This window comes from Parasteatoda tepidariorum, chromosome 10 (genome assembly GCF_982258835.1).
Source record: "Parasteatoda tepidariorum strain Cologne lab strain chromosome 10, Ptep-v5.0, whole genome shotgun sequence".
Lineage (NCBI taxonomy): Eukaryota > Metazoa > Arthropoda > Arachnida > Araneae > Theridiidae > Parasteatoda > Parasteatoda tepidariorum.
In genome coordinates, this window is record NC_141764.1 from 79,711,515 (window position 1) to 79,734,495 (window position 22,981).

The window sequence follows — 22,981 nt, forward strand, 5'->3', positions numbered from 1 at the left end:
ATATATATATATATATATAAATATATATATATATATATATATATATATATATATATATATATATATATATATATATATATATATATATATATATATATATATATATATATACATATATATATATATATACATATATATATATATATATATATATATATATATATATATATATATATATATATATATATATATATATATATATATATATATATATATATATATATATATATATATATATATATATATATATATACTCATTATAATTATTGTATTTTCAGAAAACATGACTCTCACTCATATGCCAAATAAATATCGAAAGCTGGGAAAAACTTTAAGAAACTTCTCAAATTTTTAGACAGACTACTAGCTTCCGATATACAGACATACTGAATACTAAGGATATCATTTTAAAAAATATTCGAAACATATAACATTGAAATACAAAAAACAGTGTTTTAATACTGCCGTTTGACGAAGGAAATGCAATAGTTTTTACAGCATCATTATATTACTTACAAATTTATAGTTAGTTGAACTTTATTTTTCCATTAATTATTATTTTTCAATTAATTTTTACTAATTAAATATAAATTAAAGTATTAAAAATCTTTTAAAACTACCTCAGTTAGTTTTCAATCTGTGCATGATAAATATATTTGAAAATTTATACTTTAGTGAAATTTCCTTGAAGCAATTTTTATTAAAAAAAAACTTTTGTTCTTCCTTCTATTTTAGTGCTGCCATCTATACTCAAAGATAAAATAAAATACTGTCAAAAATGACTTTACATTCTACAATTTCAAAAATTAAATCAAATTCCTTTTGATGAAAAAACCTAGAGTTCATAAAAGATTCATTTCATGTAAAAAACGTTTATCAAATATATTCCAATTAATACGGATTTTCTGTGAAGCATTTTTTCCCTTTTTATAGATTCTAATTGCCCTCATCATAAATAGGAGGTATAAATTTGATTGTTTCCTATTATTTAATTATAAAAATATGAAATCACTGAAAATAAATAAGTGAGTAAGAAACAAATTTTCCTTAGAAGAGATTTGGAAAAAAATATTACAATATAAAGCATAGAAGTTTCCACCTTTGAAAACTGAAAATAATTAAGAGCAGTACAATCGTTTACAATCGTAACGATTACAATCGTTATAATCGTAGTGATACAATCGTTTTCTAAAACTGAGGACGATGTAAATGCAATGCTATATATTTAAAGCAACTAAAAATGGAAGGCAACACTATATTCTTTTCAAAACTTTCTAAATTTTTAGCTAATTTTATAAACTTTTATAATCCTTATTTTTAGCAAATTCTTAAAAATTACGAGATTATAATTTTGCAATATTTAGTATCATTTTAAATTACTAATGACTCATCCTTTAATATTAACTTCATTTAGTAAAATTAGTTCTACTATTATAATATTTATAGTCGAACTTTGTTGACAATTAGCGAATTTTTTCATAACTTTTTGCAATGCAAAATTCATTTCGAACTGATTTTACATTAAAAAATGAGCTACGAAACATTTATGGAAAATTTCACAGAAGAACTTGTGTAGTCCACAACACGCTAAGTTCAGAATATGTATGTAACTAGAATAAAGAAATATTTTTCGAATTTTTTTTAACTTTTTTTTCAATACGTAATTCAGTTGATGTTATTCATAATTAAAAATATGCATCAATTATTTGAAAGCACTCATATATATCTAGAAATATTTGTAGAAAATATAGAAATAGAAGATATGTAGCTCAAAAAGTCACAAGTTCAGAGTACGTGTATCGCTAACAAAAGGGTTGTTAATTAGTGAACTATTTTTAAATTTATGCAATGCGGGATTCATTTGTTAATGGTTTCATAATTCAGAGTGAGTGTCAATTTATTTGAAAACACTTATATATGTCAAGAAATATTCATTGAAATCTTGGCATACAAAGACAAACGATAGATGTACAGAGATAAAAGAGAAGAGATATCTTTCTGTGCAATAGATGTATACAAAAAGGTAGACATAGACAATAGATGCAGGCCTAAATTGAAATAATAAAAAGAGAACTTTAGCCAAAACATGATAGTTCAGTGTATGTGGGGTAGAGATAGCCTGGTTGGTAGGGTGTTGGACTCTTGTTCGTGAAAACATGTGTGAGAATCCCGCCGGTTGAAGAATCCTCGTGTATTAACTAGTGACTGGTGCACGATAAACCTATCGGGGTAACAAAGTCCTCCAAGTTCTCATTACAAACCAATTCCTTTGTAGGTACTGATGTTAGACTTCCCTTGTCTTCTGAACTGGGTTCAAAATTGCAAGATTGCGAAGTTGAACATTTGTAGTCGTACCTCAAATTTGGAATGGCTGTTCAACGACGGTTTTAAAACAAAATTCAGATCATGTGTACAGCTTATTTAAAGTAAGAATATTCTAGTAAATGGAGAAGAACAGTTATAGATATATTTTTTTCCATTGTGGTACGTGTATATGTACAGCTTATTTAAGGAGGATATTTGCGAAATTTCAATAATCTTTTAAAGTTTTACGAATTATTTTTTAAAAATTTGCAACCCGAAATTTATTTGAGACTGGCTTCATAATTAAGAGTCAACATCGATTTTTTTCTAAATGCTTATATAAACTGCTGTTTGTAGAAAATGCAACACCATGAAGGAATCATCAGAATCAAATGAAATTCGCAGCAAATGTCAATTATAGGATATTATGCAAATTAATAAAGTTTCAGAGCCATCGCGCGTGCGTGGCGCGCGCAGCGCCCTCTGAATTGATGCTGAAAGCGTATAAATAAAGTGCTGTAGCGGGACGTTGAAAATAGTCTATGATTATTTGTTAGTGGCAAACGTTTAGTGAGACCTGAGTATGCCTCCACGACGGAAGAATAAGAAATTCAAGCAACTTACGGAGTTTGAACGAGGGAGGATAATCGGCCTTCGAGAAGGAGGATTTTCCTATCGCGCAATAGCAGCTCGTATGCAGCGGAACAGTTCCACAGTGATGCGAGTTTGGAAGCAGTGGACCGACGAGCACCGAACAACTCGAAAAACAGGCACTGGACGACAGAAGGTGACGTCAGAGCGCGATGATCGACACCTGCTCCGCATGGCGGTGAATGATCGCACAGCTTCCTCCAGGCAGCTGGCAGCACATTGGTCTACTGCTACAGGTGTACAATTGTCGGCTTCGTCAATTCGTCGTCGTCTGCTGCGCCGTGGATTGCGTGCAAGGGTGCCATTATACAGGATTCCCCTCACGGCGGATCATCGACGGCTGCGTCGGCAGTGGGCTCTTGAGCACAGAGACTGGCGAGCTGATTGGCACCAAGTTGTCTTTTCAGATGAATCACGCTTCAATTTGTGGACCCATGATGGCCGTGTTCGTGTTAGACGTTATGCCGGTCAACGCTGCCTTCCTGAGTGTATTATTGAACGACATAGTGGTCGAACACCCGGAGTTATGGTCTGGGGTGCGATTTCGTATCATGGACGATCCAATTTGATACGAATTGAGGGTAATCTCAATAGCAACAGATACGTCCGTGAAGTGCTACAGCCCGAAGTCGTTCCTTTCCTTCAAGGCATCCCTGGAGCTATCTTTCAGCAGGATAATGCACGCCCACATGTTGCGCGGACTGTTAGAGACTTCTGTTCAGCACAACGCATGCAACTTCTTCCTTGGCCTGCTTATTCGCCGGATATGTCGCCTATTGAGCACGTGTGGGATATGGTTGGTCGGCGTCTCACTCGTGATCCGCGTCCTGCAGTTTCCAAAGACGAACTTTGGTTGCGCATACAAGCGATATGGAATTCTCTTCCTCAAGCAGATATTCAACATCTGTTTGACTCCATGCCACGTCGTATAGCAGCACTTATTGCAGCGCGTGGTGGCTGCACCAAATACTGATTTCGGACGCTTAATTTGTTTCTTTTGTTTTGAAAATTTCATCATTTATTTGTATCAGTACAAGTCGTTTCTGCATTAAATTTCATTTGATTCTGATGATTCTTTCATGGTGTTGCATTTTCTACAAACAGCAGTTTATGTCAAGAAATATTTAAAGAAATCATAAGAGAAAAATTGTTTAGCCAAAACATGTATTCATAATTCAGAGTACGTGTATAACTAATATAAGAGAGGACACGTCGAGCATTTTTAATAAGTTTTTGCAATGCAGAATTTATTTGAAAACTTTGCGAAGTATTTTTAAATTTTTACCATAAGAAATTCATTTGAAACGAAACTTATTTTACAATAAGAAGTGAGCGTCAATTCGTCAATTTGTAAACACTTATATATATTAAAAAATATTTATAGAAAACAAAGTAAATAAAGTCTAAAGCATGCTACTTCGGAGTATTTAAGAGCATGTATATATTGCTAGCATAACTTTTTCTATATATTTATTTTCTTCATATTATTTCTTTATCTTTTTCACAAAACAGAAATGATTTGAAACTGTTATCATATTGAAAAGGGGGTGGTAATTTGTTTGAAAACATCCATAAATGTCAAGAATTATTTGTAGAAAATTTAAAAAAAGAAATTTAGAAAAGAAGCTAGAAAGATTTAATCCAAGACATGCTAAGTTCAGATTATATATATCATTAACGAAAAAACGGTCATTACTTTGTGTATTACTTACAAAAAGTGCGAAAACAATAAATTTATTGAAACTGATGAGCAATCAGTTCTGTATTCTGTTCATGTAAATAATGCTTATAGCTGAAAACTTTTAAAATGCTATTTTCCATTTCAAGTCGAATTTTTTTTCTCCTTAAATGATAGTATGGTTTGTACCTTTACTAAAGATTTGCAATGTAATTTTAGGAAGAGTAGATTAGAAATTACTTTTAAAAATTTGCACCTCTCAACATTTCGTTTTAAAAAACGGAACCAAATCAAACAAATAAATCTAAAAAAATTAATTAAAAATTATATCTATTAATACATTAAATAAAATAACGCACTTAAAAGCAATTAAATATAATAAAAAATACTATTTTCTATTTCAAATCGAAATTTTTTTCTCCTTAAATTAGAATAAGGTCTTTAACTTAAATTACAATAAGGTTTTAAAAAAACAGAACCAAATCAAACAAATAAATCTAAAAAAATTTATAAAAAAGCATAAATTAATACATTAAATAAAATAACACACTTAAGAACAATTAAATATAATGAAAAATTTTGTTATATACAAAAAAAAATTAAACCACATTAAAAAGAAATGAAAACAAGAAAAAAATGTATTGATAATAAGGAAAGATTTTTGAAATATTTATTTAAACATGGAGGGGAACAACTGTGATCCTTTAAAGTTCGAAGCACATTTTTTTAAAATTTCAAAGTTCTATTATTGTTTTATAATATGATTTCATTATTAATAACTAAGCATTCTTATTAATACTGTATGAGTTTCATTTTAAATTATACTTTTTTATTAATATTATACTTTTAAAAAAATAATCTATTTTATTTAAATCAAATTATATTATTACTTTTTTCTAACGACTAGCTGACACGCAATTTAAAAAAAAAAAGTGCATTTTAAAATAATTTAAAGAAAATACAATAAACAACAAAAACAACAAACAATTTACCAATTTCAAAAAATGTTTAACCTATAATTTATAAAGAATTGAAACATTTTTGATTTGAAAAAGTTTTATTAAATTGTTTTACTTACAATAATAAAGATTTAAATGATAATTTTTTAATTTTTATTTATATTTTATTTCTAACTTAGAACAGTTTCAAAACATTTCTAATAGATGGCGGCACTGAATAAACTCAAATCTGGTGGAATTGTGATGAAATTCACTTTTAAATCACTTTCTCCTTTTCTCCCAGGATAAATATATTTTAGATATATTTCTCTTTTATTTTTGCTTTGATTTATTAATTATTAAATGGGATAGCTTTTGAAGTTAATAACATAACAATTTCAAATTTTATTTTGCAATCAACAGTTTTTCAAAATAATTACTTAAATTTAGTTTTTAGTAAACTAAGTTTGTTTAATTAAATTTAGTTAATTTATCTTTAGTTTAAAATAGTTTTATTTATCCTAAAAGAGAAACGTAAAAGATTATTTATTGTTTTTTATTTTTTTTCATTTAAATTAAATTTTTCCATCTTAATTTAATACAAAACTTTTAAAAAAATTATTTAGAATTTTATATTTTGATCTAAAAAGAAATCATCTGACTGTATTTATTTCATTTTAAAATTAAATTTCTTATAGATTATATTGAGATGCTTACTGAATACGATAATTTCAGTTTATGGTTTCAGTCACGTGATGATTTTAAATTTATAAAGAAATTTGGAGCTGAAATAATTTATTTGAATTCAATGCAGATTTTTACTCCTTGTGAGGACGTGCAGTAACAGTAAATAAAAATGCAAATTGACATTAAAAAATTAGTGGATAACAAATAATTATGAAAATTTTTTCACTCTAAAATTTATTTGTATTAAGCAGTAATAAAATAATGCTTGTAAAAATATTTTTAATATGCTCATATTTCGCCTAAGGTATGATTTAGTAAATATATAGTGATGTGTGTAATAATGCTTTGTAATTCTGTTGTTATTTTAAACGATAATAAAACAATTGAAAGATTAAAAATATATTTTACTGATAAAAATAAAAAAAATTACTGTATCTGCCAGGGATCGAACCTGGGACCTTCCGCGTGTTAGGCGGATGTGATAACCACTACACCACAGATACGTGAAAGCTATGCATGTAAGTAATTTTAAAGCCCTACTTATCGATTTTCAGTCAAGTAAATGTAATATATTAATCAGTTTTACAATTTCAGTTTACACGAAATGCGTGGCTCAAATTAGAAAAAATAATTTTGCCATTAGTATTCACTATTTCTTATTTATACCTTGAAATTATGTTTCTCTCGGTGGTTCCTTACGTTTTTTACTATCATCACCCACCGTGGTCAGTAGATCAGCAATAGTCGTTTCGTTTTTGGTCTTGGAATAATAAATATGAGAAAAAAATTTAAAATTTGCGACTTTTCCTAGACGCTGTCTCTAAAAAAATAATTAAATTTTAACAATTTATTATAATAACTTTACATTTTTGACTTATATTTAATTTTTATTTTTACTGTTTTAAAAAAAGAAATATAAAATTATTTATTTATTTTTACCTTCATGTTAATGATTGAGAACTTTTTCGAAAAACGAAAATTCAAATTCATTTAAATTTGAAAATTTTAGTATTTTAAAAAACAGTTAAACATTTTATTATTTTTGCTTTTACTAATTATTTGTAAAATTTAATCGAAAATCCAAAAGTGGTGCTGAGGCTCTTAAGTTTAAAGCTGAATTAGAGAGAGAGAGGGAGGGAGAGAGGGATGCAATATAATATATAATATAATATAATATAATATAATAGACATAGACGTTCATAGGCAAGAGAGGACACCAAAAATAACTTTCCATTTCATCCCTGCATCATCCTTCAGACACTATCACAAAGAATGACGGTCAAATACCCATCCCAAGCATCCCTTCCAAGGTCGAATCCTCATCCTCAAGGTCCTCTTCACTCTCACTTTCACTTTCAAGGCCAACGTCCGCCTTCAAGAAGGGAAAACCTTGAACTGAGAACTCCTTCTTTCATTCGAAAAGAGAAAGGGAAAGTTTCTCTCCACCCCAAGGGGAGGTCATGTGCAGCCAAAGACCTCAATAGTCAGTCAAAGACCCCTGAATTCGAAGGTGGATAGCAAGGACCTCCATCCGAAAAGAGATGACCTCTTTTGGGTGAATATGGTCCAACAATTTGCCCTGTTTGACATACATTAGTTGTTCATGGTTGTTTAGGTGAGGAAAAAAGTATTTCATGGTAAAAATATTCTGGGACGATCTGTTTCTACTTCCTGGTGTTATAAATTCGATATTGAGGATAATAGGTGACTTTGGGTAATTGTTGGTGATAACGCCATTTTGCAATTACTGAATCGGATGAAAAATCATAATAATAATGTATTGTTATGTATGGTTCGTATTTATAGATCACAATTTGAAAAAAAAAAAATTTCTATTTTGCAATTTTAAAAAGTATAAATTATTCCATTAATTATATTTTATTATTTATTGATAAATATGCTTCTTTTTTTTTCAATATTCGCTGTGCGAAAAACCATACTTTAATCATCATGGTTTGAATTTTAGAATTTCAGTGATCTGGAGCTTTCAATACTTAAAGATATAATTATAAAATAAAATTGCCATAGAACAATGTTGAAATTGGGGGTAATAGGTTCCTCTGTAATTATAGTTGATGCGCCATTTTTCAGCCATTAAATCTGTCAAAGAATCGTAATATTATGTATAAATCATCATTTATAGTTTATGGCTCCACAACTGACATTTTTTTTTGTTTAATAATGAATATGATTTTTAAATTTTAAAAATTCTTAACAAATTGATTAGTTCGATTTTTTTATTATTAATTTATGATATTATGTTTTTTGTCGATATTTGTAATGCGAAAAGCAGTACGATTCGCTCGTTTAGAACGAATTGTTATTTAAATTTTATAATTTTAATAATTTCCCATACGTGAGGAATTAATAATAAAATTAGTTGCCAAAGAATATTCCTTTTATAACTGTCATTGAACAGTAGACCCTATTACCAATTACGACTATTAATGTTCAACTCCGTAGCCTTGTAATTTTGAACCCAATCCAGAAGACAAGGGAACTCCTAGATCAAGTATTGGGAGAAATATGCCTTCGTGGAGGACTTTTTGATGGATCTAACCTGCATTTGCGTTACTTGGAGAGGAAGACCACGAAAACCTCCCATGGTTAACCTGACGGTAAGCGGACTCTAACCCATTATCCGTCTACCACTTAGGATATTTCACGTCAACACAGTGGTCGATGCAAGCCGGATGCGGAATTCGTATTAATCAGCCATTGCTGGGATTCGAGCCCGGTTCACCTCATTGGAAGGCGAACGCTCTACCCCTGAGCTATCGTGGATCAAAGAATATCCCTTGTGATAAGCAGGAAACGATTGCTATTGGCAGAAAAAAAATTATCGATTTATAGGATAATACGTGACTTAGGTAATTTTTGATGATACGCCATTTTGCAGTCACTGAATCAGATAAAGAATCGTAATAATAATATATCGTTATAGGGTAAACCAACCAGTGAAGGAACATTTCATATATATTGATTAAAAATAAGAATTTGGAAGTTTTTCTTTAGATTGATTGGTAACAATGGCTTACTGCCAAACAATAGGAAGTCATCTAGCAATGTTTTGGATTACCTGGTCAAATAGATTTCCCAGGAAAAAATTTTGAATTTGTTATTATCTCTGCAACACCTTGTTTCTTTGAAAAAATTATAAGGTGAGTGTTTGCATTTACATGTTTGAAGTGGAATTAATTGCATGTAGTAGTTTTATTTTTCTCACTGTGAAAAAGAGAATTCAAAATATAGTTATTGAAAATACGTTTTATTATTTTTTTTAAGCATCATAGCATAATAAAGTACTGAGATAAGGGGGTGTTTATTCACTGGATCACCAAGCGATGAAAAACCAGTGAAGGAGCAAGTGCTCCTTTACTGGGTTTTTTTCTAAGTTAATGAAAATAAAAGATAAACTTTAATTTTCTTGTACCTTTAGTGATGTTCCGCATCATAAGTATGTTAAAAATACGAAAAACAACTTCTAACCAGTGAGGGAACAGGCATGTTCCTTTACTGGGCATAGATTTCCCAGGGAATGAACAGCATGTGTTAATATGTTGACACTTTAATTTTCAATTCATGATTACAAACAAAAGTTAACATTTTCCAAGTATTTATATGTTATAATTTCAAGAATAGGCTTGTTTTTAAATATTTGTTCGGCTTAAAAATTCATAAAGAGCATTAAAAAATAACCAAAATTAAGTGTTCCTTTACTGGGTGTCCATTCCTGGTAAGAGCTGTTCCTTCACTGGGTCTTCTTACTACTTGTTATTTGAACCTCCAAAACTTTAAAACAATATTATGTAAGTTCTCTACAATTTTTTTTTACATAATTTGCAATTAGTAACAAATATATTGACACTGTCATTTAACTAAAATTACGAATTTTGAAATTAATATGATTTTTTTAAAGGCAAGCGTAGCTTAAGTGTTCCTTCACTGCTTAGTTTACCCTATAATGGCTCATCATTTATAGTTTATAATTCATCATTTAACATTTTTTATGCTTCTGTATTCAAATTCTAAAAATTCTGAATAAATCCTTAATTATATTTTTTAGTTGCCAAATATGTTTTTTTTTTTCTGTATTTGTAGTATTGAAAACTTTACTGTAGAATGAATTCATATCTAAAAAATTACAGTAATCAAGTATTTCTATTACGTAAGCAAATAATTACAAAACAAAACTGACTGTCAGAGTATATTGTTTATGGTTGGCAGGAGCCGGTACATTAAAACATTGGAAGGATATTCGTCAACAGCAACAATTTGATCATCAAATTGTTGTTGTTGACAAATATCCTTGATCACAATGACTGGAGAATTAGTAATTACAGAATTAATACTGTATTCATAATAAATCAAGATTTCTAATTTATTTCGATTCAAATTTTACGAACGGAATTGATATTAAATAAAAAAATTTAAAAAGTCCCGAAGAAATTTTTTTTTTTGTTTTCCCCAATTCCTGTCCCCCTTATGCATTAAATTAGTCTTTGATAGTAATTTTGGAGCGCTTTAAGTCACGATAGCGAGCAGGTGCGATACGACCTTAAAACAACGTTGAATCATATAACCAAAAACAATTATATTTAGTTTGAACGATTGAATCATATTCAATGAGAACAACTGAATCATATTCTATTCCTACAAAATGATTCAATTTATTACCTTACTGAGGTTGCGACAAACTTTCAATGTTTAATGTATCAACATTGAACCGTTTGCAGAACAATAACAACGTTGTTGTTAATGCCTTGCTATAGCAACGTACTATTTACATTTTTTGAGTTAATTATTGCATGTAATTGAAATGTAGTTGTCTCCAACAGGACAAAAGTATTCACCCTTTTTTATCGAGTTCACTTTACACTATAATGTATGCATAGAATTTTAAATTGCAAACGAATTAATGAATATAGTTAATCAATAATGCATTAATAAATGATATAATTAACAAAGAGAGCTTTTAAATTCATCGATAAATAAGTTCCTTTTACTTATATAAAAATAATAACAAACACTTATATAAATATATTTGACATGTTTACTTTGACAATTTTTCTCAAAAATAAAAATTTCATGTAAAAAAATAAAAATAAATTATAAAAAAATTTAAAACTGTAGAAAATACAATAAAAGGAAGAAAAAAATTTCGATAAAGAAAATTAGTAATTTCCTCTATTCCATTCAATAAAGTAAAGACAGTTTTTTGTTAGCTTTATTTGATCGTTCTTAAATGTTATCTTACATTATAAAAATTTCATTTATTTAAGAACTTAATTGTTTTACTCATATTAAATTCAGCAGATAACTTCAATTCGTGATTTTTGTTTCATTATTTATACATAAAAGGCTTAAAATAATTGAAAAGTAATGATTTTATTATATCGAATACACAAAGATAAACAAAAATTAATCAAGTTGAGTTTGTGAGAAAGAATCAATATTTAACGTAAAGAAACATTAACTACTATAAAGTAACACTGATGTAAAAATCCGAGCACCACGTTTTGAATGATTTCAGCGAACAAAGCAAAAATTATAAAGATATTTACAACACATTATTGTGTTGTAAAATAAATATTTTGGTTCGTATTCGTCACTTAAAAAATCTATCCTAATCGAAAAATTGGTGAAAAAATTTATGATATACTTTTGTATTGAAGACTAATGAACAGAAATAAAAAATAAGCCCATCAAAAAAAAGTTTGTATTACATTTTATAATGAAACTATAATAATTAGAAATTAAAAATCAACCTAACGAAAAAAAAGTACTTTTAAGTGTATTTTCATCATGAATACTAATCATCAGAAATTAAAAATAAGCTTAAAAAGAAAAGTTTGTATTAGTTTTCATTATTAATACTAATCAACAAAAATTAAGAATAAGATAACAAGAAAAGTTTGTATTAGTTTTTAAAAATGAATGTTAATCAACAGAAATTAAAAGTAAGCCAAACAGAAGAAAGTTTAAGCCAGAAATATAAAGCCAGTATTCAGTGTCATGGTTTAGTATGGAAAACCTTATCTCTATTCGGCAACGATGTGGAAATGACTTATGAATCCCATGGCTTCATCAAGAAAATTTTGAAAAAAATTAAATCATCATGTTTCATAGTTTATTTGATGATTAATTATTTCCACACTTCGTCAGTACACATTTCAATCTCTGGGGAAAATGCATCAACAATCAAATTTACATTATGCACTATTTTGTGCAATTCATCGTGCGTGGCTTTGTGGTTCACGATGAGGAATAAAATGAAATCTATCAGCGACATTCTGGTCGATTTGTATGATTTGAAGCAATGTTTGCACCACAATAATTTTAAAAAATATCATTTTTTAAATATAATTCTAGTTGTGCTGGAATTAACAGTTTCTATTTCATTTCTGACCGTGGTAATCATTGCACATGTTTTTCGAGGCGAATATTTCACACATTATACCTATGGTAAGCTATTGGAATACAGCATAATAAATTCGGTTGCTACAATTTCCGGATGTGCGGGAGAAGTGCTATTAGCTGGATATCCAGCACTAGTTTCTTTAGCGTTTTGTGCAATTTACAGTGACTGTAATGATTTGCTTTTAAGCTACTCGAGGAAACTAAAGAAGTTTGGAGATACAATACCATCGATAAGATTTTTAAATTTCTATTCTGAGTTGCTAAATTCTATGGAAGAAGTCGATGATGTACTTTCAAAACCAGCTTTTCTATGTTGTGCGGTGTTTTTCGTCAATGTGTGCACATATCTCTCTTGGGCATTACTATTGAACGTTATAGACCCTTTGACTGTAGTTTTTATTACTTTAAACGTAACTATGGAAGTAGCTTCCTTGATTTCTTTATTTATGATTGCAGCGGGAATTCAAATAAAATCAAGTAAGTTAAAACGAGAATTGAGGATCATTTACGAAAAAGCTGCCCGCAATGAAAAATGCGATAAACTTAGTTTGAAGTGTTTGAACATTTCTGCAAGTAGGGATGCAGTAAAAATGTCCGCTGGAGAGGTATTTAACTTTAGTAGAAAACAACTGCTGACGATATTTGGTGCTTATTTAACTTATAGCTTACTCATCCTTAATTTAAAAACTGGATATAAAGACTAATACTTCGTTATAAGTATTTCTTAGTTTGTTTAGCCTTTTGTGCAATTTGCAATTATTGCAATGATATAATTTTATGCTACTTGAACAAATTGAAGCAATTTAGAGTGACAGTACAATTTGAAAATACATAAGTTTTCATTCAAAGTTGTTAAATTCTTTAGAAGTTGACTAAGTACTTTTAAAACTAGATTTTTTATAATGTGTACTCTCCTCGTTAGCGTGTGCACAAATCTTTCTTGGAGGTTACTGTTGACAAACACTATTAACTCCTTGACAAGAGATTCTATTAATTTTTAATGTGACAGTAGAAGTAGCTCCTTTTTTATTCTGATTGCAGCAGATATTCCTTAAAACCAAAATAGTTGATAAAAGAAGAGTTAATGATCATTTACAAAAGAGCGGCACTTGAATGAAAAATAATAATAATGCGACAGTTTGACAATGTAGTGTTTGAACTTTTTTTGAGGAGGGATTCTGTAAAAATGTCTGCAGTATACGTTAAATATTTGGACATTTTTCGTAACTTTTTGAAGTACCTACTAGTTCATTCTTGCAACTTTCCCACATTTTAACTTAGACTACCCTTACAAAAAAAAGGGTGTTTTTAGGTTGTTTTAAAGTTGACGGGTGTGAAAAAATACATCTACGGTTGAAAATGGGGTTACGTTTTGCACCAAAAATGACCACATCAATGAACCTCAATTTCATTAACACCTCATATAATCAACCTCATATATGCTCAGTAATGCTTTATTGGGTAAAATTATCGACACCTCAAATATACTTATTTGTTTATTCTGTATAAAAAAGTGTACATCAAAAACAACCCTCAAAAACAACCTCTCTAAGTTGGTTGTTCTAAGGTTAATTTCTATCAACCTCGGAACAACCGAAAGTGTGGATTACAAAACTTCATACACTGTAACTCATACGTATAATAAACCTTGGGAGGTTGATTAATTACTATTATTTAAGTCAACTTCGAATAAACCTCAGAACAAATTTAACAACCTCAAAACAAACTCAAATAAATCTCAAAAAGGGCCATTTAATGCATCACAATTTCCAAGAAAAAGATAACAGTTGTCCACCACTGAAAAGAGTCATAGAAAAGGACAGAAAACAAAAATAACTTCTGAGAATTTTGCTGGTGAGTAAAACAGGTAACAAAAGCATTGGAATTCAAAATAACTCCAGGAACAACTGTGCTTCAAAAGATGTTATTTCATCACTGAAAATATCAAAAGCCATTGAATAATTCAAGGAAATTTTAATTTCTTGTTTAATTACATGAGTCTTTTTTATTTTAATGGCAATTCTTGCTTTTTTTAAGAGCATTTGCATGGATTTTTTAAGTCCTCCAATTCCAAGGTCTACATATTGCTAATTTAAAGGCTGAAAATACAGAATAACGATGAAGAAAAAAAAAAGCCTTCAGTTTGACTTAGCATTTTAATCCTCTTTAGTTTTACTCTGTTATCTTTTGTTAAACCTTTGAAGAACTCAGGAACATTTTAAAAATAACACAGGATGGTTAAACGGTAAATTTATCATTAAGTGAGTTGGAGTATTTCTCGTTTAACTACCAAATTAAACTTAAAATTTCATGGTCGGAATGAACTTAAATTAAAGATAGATATTTTACTTTTAAAAGTAAATTTTTGTTGTCATGAATGTGCTTTGTGCAAACACTTCTTCTAGTTCAGTAACTCTAAAAACTAACAAAGCTTCTACGAGTTATTTGTACAAATATTAATTTTTTTCAAATAATAATATCAAATATTAATTAATTCATAATTAATTTGTAATATTATTTAATATTAATTTATCAAATATTATTTTTTCATAATTTATTTTAATAAAGCTAACTAGACCAAGTATGAAAATAGGCACTAATTTATTTTTAGTTTGCAACTTGTTTCCAGCGTGAATATTTATTTCATAAATATGCAATACTTCTGAGAAAGAAATATCAATTTCATGGGCTAAAACAATATAACATGTGTTTTTGACAGGAAAAAAAATTATAATTTTTATAAACAGAAATTTTTTGATTGTTTAATAAATATTGTTATGACAGTAATTTTTTTTTTTCAGTTTTTTTAGGTGTTAATTTCTCAAAAATTTGCTTATATCTAATTTTAAATTGCTTAGTAAAATTAAAAAGTTTTAAAAAAAATTTTCATGCGAGGAAAACGAAATTAACTATGACGACATTTGTGTTTCATTCTATGAAATTACTTGAACTTAAAGTTGCCTACGAAAGACGGAAAAATAAAGGTTAGAAAACAAAGCTATTAAAAAACACAGCAGCCGAGAGCGGAAAAGAAGTAAAAAACAGGATAAGAAAAAAACCACAGCGGCCGAGAATACATTTCCATGCATAAAATACATTTCCATAATTTACATTTCCATGCGCTATAGAGAGGTGATGAAGAACTAATATTGTTAACAAGGAAATCAGCATTCATATGAATAAAACAAGATTTCAGGATATCAATATGAGCTAAGGTGGCAGGGGTGAAATAATTTTGGTAATGTTCAAATACAGTTTATGCCAAAGGTTCCAACAATGTGCAGCAATTGATAATTTCTTATATTTTATCTCGTATTTTATTATTTTTTCTGGTATATCTATTGTGTTCCTTAAGCCTAAATTCCTGTCTAGTTTGTCCAATATAGCCAAGGTCACACTGTTTTTTTTTTTTTTTTTTTGATGGTGGCTAATTGTAAATTGTTTTTGTAGTTATGGCTAATTGTTAATCGTTTTTACAGTTATAGCTAATTGCAAATTGTTTTTACAGTTATGGCTTATTGTAAATTTTTTTTTAATGATAACTAATCGTAATTTGTTTTTTTTAACGGCGGCCAATTGTAATTCTTTTTAGTGGCTAATGGTGAATTGCTTTCAAAGTAATGACTAATTAACATTTGTGTTTTTTTCTTTGATAGCTAATTGTAAGTTGTTTTTGCTGTGATAGCTGATTGTAAATTTTTTTAATGATGGCTAATTGTAATTTGCTTCAATTATTAACTGTAAATTGTTTTTACAATGATGGCTAGTTATATATTTCTTTTTAATGATGGCTAATTGCAAATTTTTTCACAGTCATGGCTAATAGTAAATTGTTATTTTAGTTATGACTAATTGTAAATTGTATTCCCAGTGATGGCTAATAGAGAGGTCCTACTAATATTTAATAAGCTAGTCATTTCTTGTCTGACACTCTCGACTCAGTGACTAACTCTGAAATATATATTTTTTTTTTTTGCCTGATTTTTTATTATATTTTTTGTGTAAATTGATAAATTGGAGAAAGGTCAATTTTTAGATAATCAATGATCGATAAACTGTTGTTTTGCAGTAAATCTCCCGGGAATTTAATCCATGCGATTATTTTAATACGTTATTCATTTTTCCAACAAAGCTGGTGAACTGAACAATAAACTTTTAAGTTTTATCCCGTAACTAACAAAAATTATTGGGTAAACAATTACGCAAAAAATTATCACGACGAAAACTATTACGTAACTAACAAAATATTTTGTTTCATTTAGAAAGTGTTGGTCATCGGAATTTGGTATTGGTATGAAGAAAAACTAATGTATTGCATTTAAAAAGCTGATTAATTCATAATGGAATGTAATTAAATCAAAATAATTAATTATCCCTTTCTCAGTAAACATTTATTAACCCTTTGGAAAAAAAATTACTAACTTATTTTTCATACTTTTTTCATTATATTGAATTAATTTAGGTCAAAATAGGTGAAAAATATTTAATTAAGTATTTTAATAATTTATGTTCATGAAATAAAGCATGAAATACTGTGTCTTTTTCAGCGTTGGAGGTAAACTCTTCCAAACAATAATTTTTCAAATTTGCTCCTATTTTCCGTTATTTATATCTAAAAGAAACAGTTATTAACATTGAAATTTCCTTAATTTACAAAATCAATTATTGATACATATTTGAATATGAATGGAAAAAAAATTATTTTTTCAAATTACTTTTTAGATTTTATGATTTAGCACAAACATGATTTCGTTAATATAGCAGATGTTTTAGTAATTATTAGACTCTTTTTATAATTAAAAAAATACCAAAACATATTTTTTCTCCTAATAATAGCACCACAAAAATATATAAAAGGTTAATAAATGCAAATTCTTAAAATAAAAAAAAAAAATTAAAAAAAGGATAGAGCTAATGAATATGGCTTTACGAATTTTTTCGTCGTATTCATAGAAATGCCCGAAAAATTCATGACTCGATGCCTTCATTCTACATCCTCTTTTTAAAATAACAAAAAAAAGTGCAATTTTAAGAAATATATGTTTTAATAATTTCATATTTGAAAAAAAAAATCGCTAAAATATATGTTCTAATATTGGAAAGGCTACTTAGAACACTTCTATTCACACTGAATACGAAAAAAAAGTAGCATATGCGAATTCGGTAATGTGAACGAGAATCTGATTGGCGAATTTTTTGCGGGTAAATATTTTTCACTAATCAGGTTCTCATTTTCTTTTGCGATTTCAAATTTCTTTCATGCAAATTGCCCTACATATTAGGTTTCGATATCAAGTACTGTATCATGTTTCATCCTCGTTTCATGTTTTAATATTACGTATGTAAAAGTTGTAAGTATGTAAAAGTTTTTTTTTCTTTACTTTCTTAAATGCTTGCCTCACTGATATAATTTTCATAACTACAAACATGTTATAATAGTCAATTAAGAAATAAGTAAAATATTCCGGTAAATATTTGGAAAAAAACGCCTCGCTCCTCTATAATCAAAAGAACATGAATAAAAGGAAAATAGTTAAATACATTGCTCAACACTTTAAGTATTAACACTTTAATAGTATAACAATTCAAAAGTAGCACTTTAAATACAACTTCATTGCTCAACTTCAATACAATGTACATAAACAACGAAAAACTACTTAGAAAAAGCAAAAACGAAAGCAAAGGGGGGAAAATTACTCATCCATACTTTGCACAATTTTATTGAGCCTCAAAGGGTTAAAATAAAGACATTTTTTAGCAAATGAAAGAATTAATATTTTTTTCATTTAGAAGGAATTTCTGTCCACATCTTATAAAGGTATTAGTGAAAGAATGCATAATAAAATATTTTTAAATCATGTTCGCAATTTAAATTAATTGTAATTTATAAAGTGATAATGAGTGATTAATTACAGATTCAGTTTTATCATGCTTTATAAAGTGATAAAATTATAAAATAAAATAAAAAGATTACTGACATTCTTTACGACATAAGCATAGAGGAAATCTGAAGTCAGGAAAAGGTCTTGTAGAAAATCATCGAAGTAAAATTTAGGTAATGAAACTATGTCTGGAAGCACTTAACAAACTATAAAAAACTTTAAAAAGTTTTTACTTTAAAAAACTGTCCTAAATTTAGATTTTTCAGAATTTGAAAACAATTTTCCACATTTTTATCAGTATATTAATTTATCAATTTCATTCATAGCACTCTAAATTCATAATTTTGTCTCTTCATATTTTTGTCCCTTCTATAAAATTATAAATATTTTACCCTTGATACAAAAATGCCCGATTGATTTGTCATCCATTCAAGTGTATCTAAAACATCCAAATCACAGAAATTTGTATTAAAAAGTGCATCGCGGAACTCACTTTAATTTTTTGCCTATTTAATCACAAAGAACACAATAATTTGCTCAGCTGTAAATTAATCATGAATTACAGCTATAATAAATAACTGTTATCGTTAGAATACATTTTGTTAACCACCACAATATAAATACAAATACATAGCATATTTTTGAAAATTATAGAGCAAAAACTCTTATAGAGAGGATCGATTGAAGCTGTTTTTTAAAAATGTATGAAATAATCTTTTTGGAGAATAATTGGATACTTTCATAACTGTTGTGGGTTTGAAACTGCACATCATAAGATCAGGTAAAGTTTTGCCTATTTTTAACCAGCATGCTCATGCTAACTATGAAACTGATGCATTCTGAAGAGAAGTTTTGTGAAAATGAAAAGTGTTTTTGGCACAATCTCTATATACATTCATGTCCATAAAATAAGATAATGCTCCAGCAACTCAATTTCAGGAACAAAACAAACGGGACTTAATCCGTTTATTAAGTAAAAGATAAAGAACAAAAAAGATTGTGTATGTATGATACCATTTATAAGGACTACGATTTTTGCTCCCTGGAGCAATATTTAAAAAAATATCTCCTTTACAAAAACTTGATATTACATGATTGGTTTGATAGACAATACATTGCAAGTCTCCCATTCGATGGAACACAGTCCTTACAACGCCTAAGCATGCTAAGTATCAAATTATCGAGCTGATCTCGGGGCAGGTTACTCCACTCAGCATCTTCAGATTGAAGGCATTCGTTTATGATGTTAGCTTGGGAAGGACGGACATAAACACTACACCCATGAATGACACCCCTGAGCAAAAGTACAAGTTCTTGCAGAATGATATGCCAGTAAATTTGGCCTGTCAGCTGCCATGATTCCGATTTGAGCAGGCAGACCTTTTCTAGTGCCCAGTATAATGCCATCCCAAACGAGCAATCCTGCACTACTTTAAATTGGCATATTGTTATTGACGCCAATTAATTAATTTTGGTAATAGGTACAAATCTAAAGGAAAAATTAGTTTTGTACTAATAAGCTAAATGAAAGGGGAAAAAAAGGTGCTTCTTCATCTTAAAAAAACTATCAGAAAAAAAAACTATAATAAAATCGCCTTATTGACATACCAATGGTGCATAACTATTTTCAGTAATACGTACTACTGTTATTTTATTTTATTTTTTATAACCGTTGCTGAAAGCTAACCCAATTTTGAACTTGTGGCGACCAATGTTCAACTCCGTAGCCTAATATTTTTGAACTCAATCCAGAAAACAGGGGAACTCTGGGATCAAGCAATAGATGAAATTCGCCTTCGTGACGGACTTTTTGATGAAACTAACTCGCATTTGAGTTACATGGAGAGGATAACCACTAAAATCTCCCAAGGTTAGCCTGACGGCAAGGGGACTCTAACCTATAATCTGTCTACCACTGAGGAAATTTTACGTTAGCACTGTGATCGGTGCGAGATGAGTGCTGATTTCACATCGACTCGCCATCGGCGATGTCCGCCCAGTTCACCTCGTTGAAAGACGACCCTCTATCTCCTGAGCCACCTTGGCTCGTACTACTGTTATTATGTTGTTTGGTGTATTTTAAAAATACTAATATTGGTACCAGTATCAAGATACCTCTGGAGAAACAGGGTTTTACGGCCCACAAGTGTTGATTCTGGGTAATTTTTTACTATCAGGAGTTGATTTCGATCAACAACATTATGCCAAATGATACTAAATATAATTACTCTTTATTTTGAAGAGATTGCTCTAAGCGCCATCTAGTGTATGTATTTATAACTAGAATGTTGCGAAAGAACGATTGAATTCCTTGTTGGTGCTTCTAACTAGTCTGTAGTGTAAACTGCTGTGCAGAACGGAACTGAAGAAAAACAGGAATGAACTTCTAAAAATGTGTTTTGCTTAATCTGATAACATAAAAACACAGGGAAAGTCAACAACAAATAATAAATTTAAAAAATTAATTGTTTCAGCTTAACTAATTATGTCGGTATACGTCTCTCAATGTTGTGCATGAGTTCGCATTGTTGATTAATACTGATGTATTGATCATTTACTTCTGTTTCCCACCCCGTACGAGGAATAGGTATACAGCTAGTTGATAAATAAAGTTTGATAAATGCTTAATCTATTTTTTTCTTTATTAATTACAATCACTTTTTGAAAATTATTACAATTTTAAAATATATACCATTTTTTAATTTCCAAAAATAATCTTTTTATGAAATATTTTATTAATTTATTGACATAAAATAAGTTCAAATTGCATCCATAACGTAAATATCGAAATTGTTAGTTGTCATGCTGTTATTAATAATGTTTTTTCATAATAAAACCAAACCTTATTCGACAGTTAAAAATGAATTACCTGCCAATTTAATTATAACTAAAATAAGATAATTATAGATTTTTTTTGTCCATTGCTATCAATTATTTGAATCATTAAAAACCAAGCAAAGTTCTACCAACTTTGACTAAGATTGATAACGGAAGCCTTATCATACGCTTTTAAGAAATTATAGATTTAGGATAAAAATCTTAAAAATCATAGTAAAATATTTAAAAAAAATTGAAAGAAAACTAATTTAAGTTCACCTAATTGCTTCAATATTTAACAAATGATTGAAAAAGAATGTAAATTTAAACTATGAATAGAGAAAAAAAGGCAAAAAAAATTATCTGTTTCGAAAAAAAAAACATCATATGTTTATATGATATGTTAGTCCCATATACATTTTTTAAAGATGGTGGATAGTGTGTACATTATCTAGAGTAAATCATCTAGTTACACAGTATTACATTTAAAACATTGTAATTATATTGTTTTAATAAATTCCTAATTATTAAAGTTATTAAATAAGTTTAAAAAATTCGTGTCCCTCAGAGACTTAAAAGATCTATATCTTACAAATACAAAATAAAACAGAGGCTCAAAAGAAATATAAACTACAAATACAAAGAAAGACAGAAGCTGCAAAGAAATACAACTGACGAATACAAAGAAGGAAGCTCAAAAGAAATTCAAACTACAAATACAAAGAAAGACAGAAGCTCGAAAGAAATGTAACTCACAAATACAAAAAAAGACTCAAAAGAAATAAAACTCAAAAGAAATAAAACTTAATTTACAAAGAAAGACAATCCAAAGCTATAAAAACCAGAAAGATAGTAGAAAATAAAGAGCATGGAAGTTATCAAGAAGGAAGTTAGTATTTAACTATAGTTATCCAAAAAATTTAAAAAAAACTAGAAATCAAGGATTCTAAATGTACTCTTGAAAGACAAACAAAGTATCAAACTGCTAAAAAATAGTGAAAGATATAGTAATTTATAAAAAAGTTTAGAAGTATGTACTGTCGTCACGGCATTTTATGGAAAACGCTGTCTTATTTCGGACTCGATGTGTTAAAACTCAATAAAAATATATCTTCTGGAAGATTTTCAAAAATACTTAAATCATACGGCTTTATTGTTTATTATAGTATCGTATTCTTTATATTTATTTGGATACGCATAATATTCATAAATAAATTCCCAGAGTACAGAAAATTTTCTATTTGTGAAATATTTCATTGCTCTATATCTTATGCTATATGGTTTGTCATAAGGAAGAAAACAGATGAAATACATTTAACTCTAAAGATATTTCATGCATTTTACCAGGAAAAGAAACAGAAGCACTCAAAAAAAAATTTGCTAATAAATATCCAGTTACTCCTATTCATTCTTTTGCTTCTGGGGTTAGTGTCAACATTTTTGGTAACTACTTACTATAATGACAACTTATTGTTTTTCGTTCGCTTATTTAAAGCTAACAATAATAAACTTGAACAATTGCTAATTCATTTTGGAGTTGGAATTCTTTTCATAACAGGAGAATTTTTGCTAACAATCATATTTCCCGCAATAGTAAGCCTGAT

At 28.6% G+C, this 22,981-nt stretch overlaps 1 non-coding gene across 1 annotated transcript; it reads right to left on the minus strand.

Annotated features, from left to right (window-relative positions):
- Nucleotides 1–6,688: 6,688 nt before the first annotated feature.
- TRNAV-AAC (transfer RNA valine (anticodon AAC)) lies at nt 6,689–6,761 on the minus strand. The gene has a single exon. It is a non-coding gene; the product is annotated as a tRNA-Val (tRNA).
- Between the last annotated feature and the right edge of the window lie 16,220 nt (nt 6,762–22,981).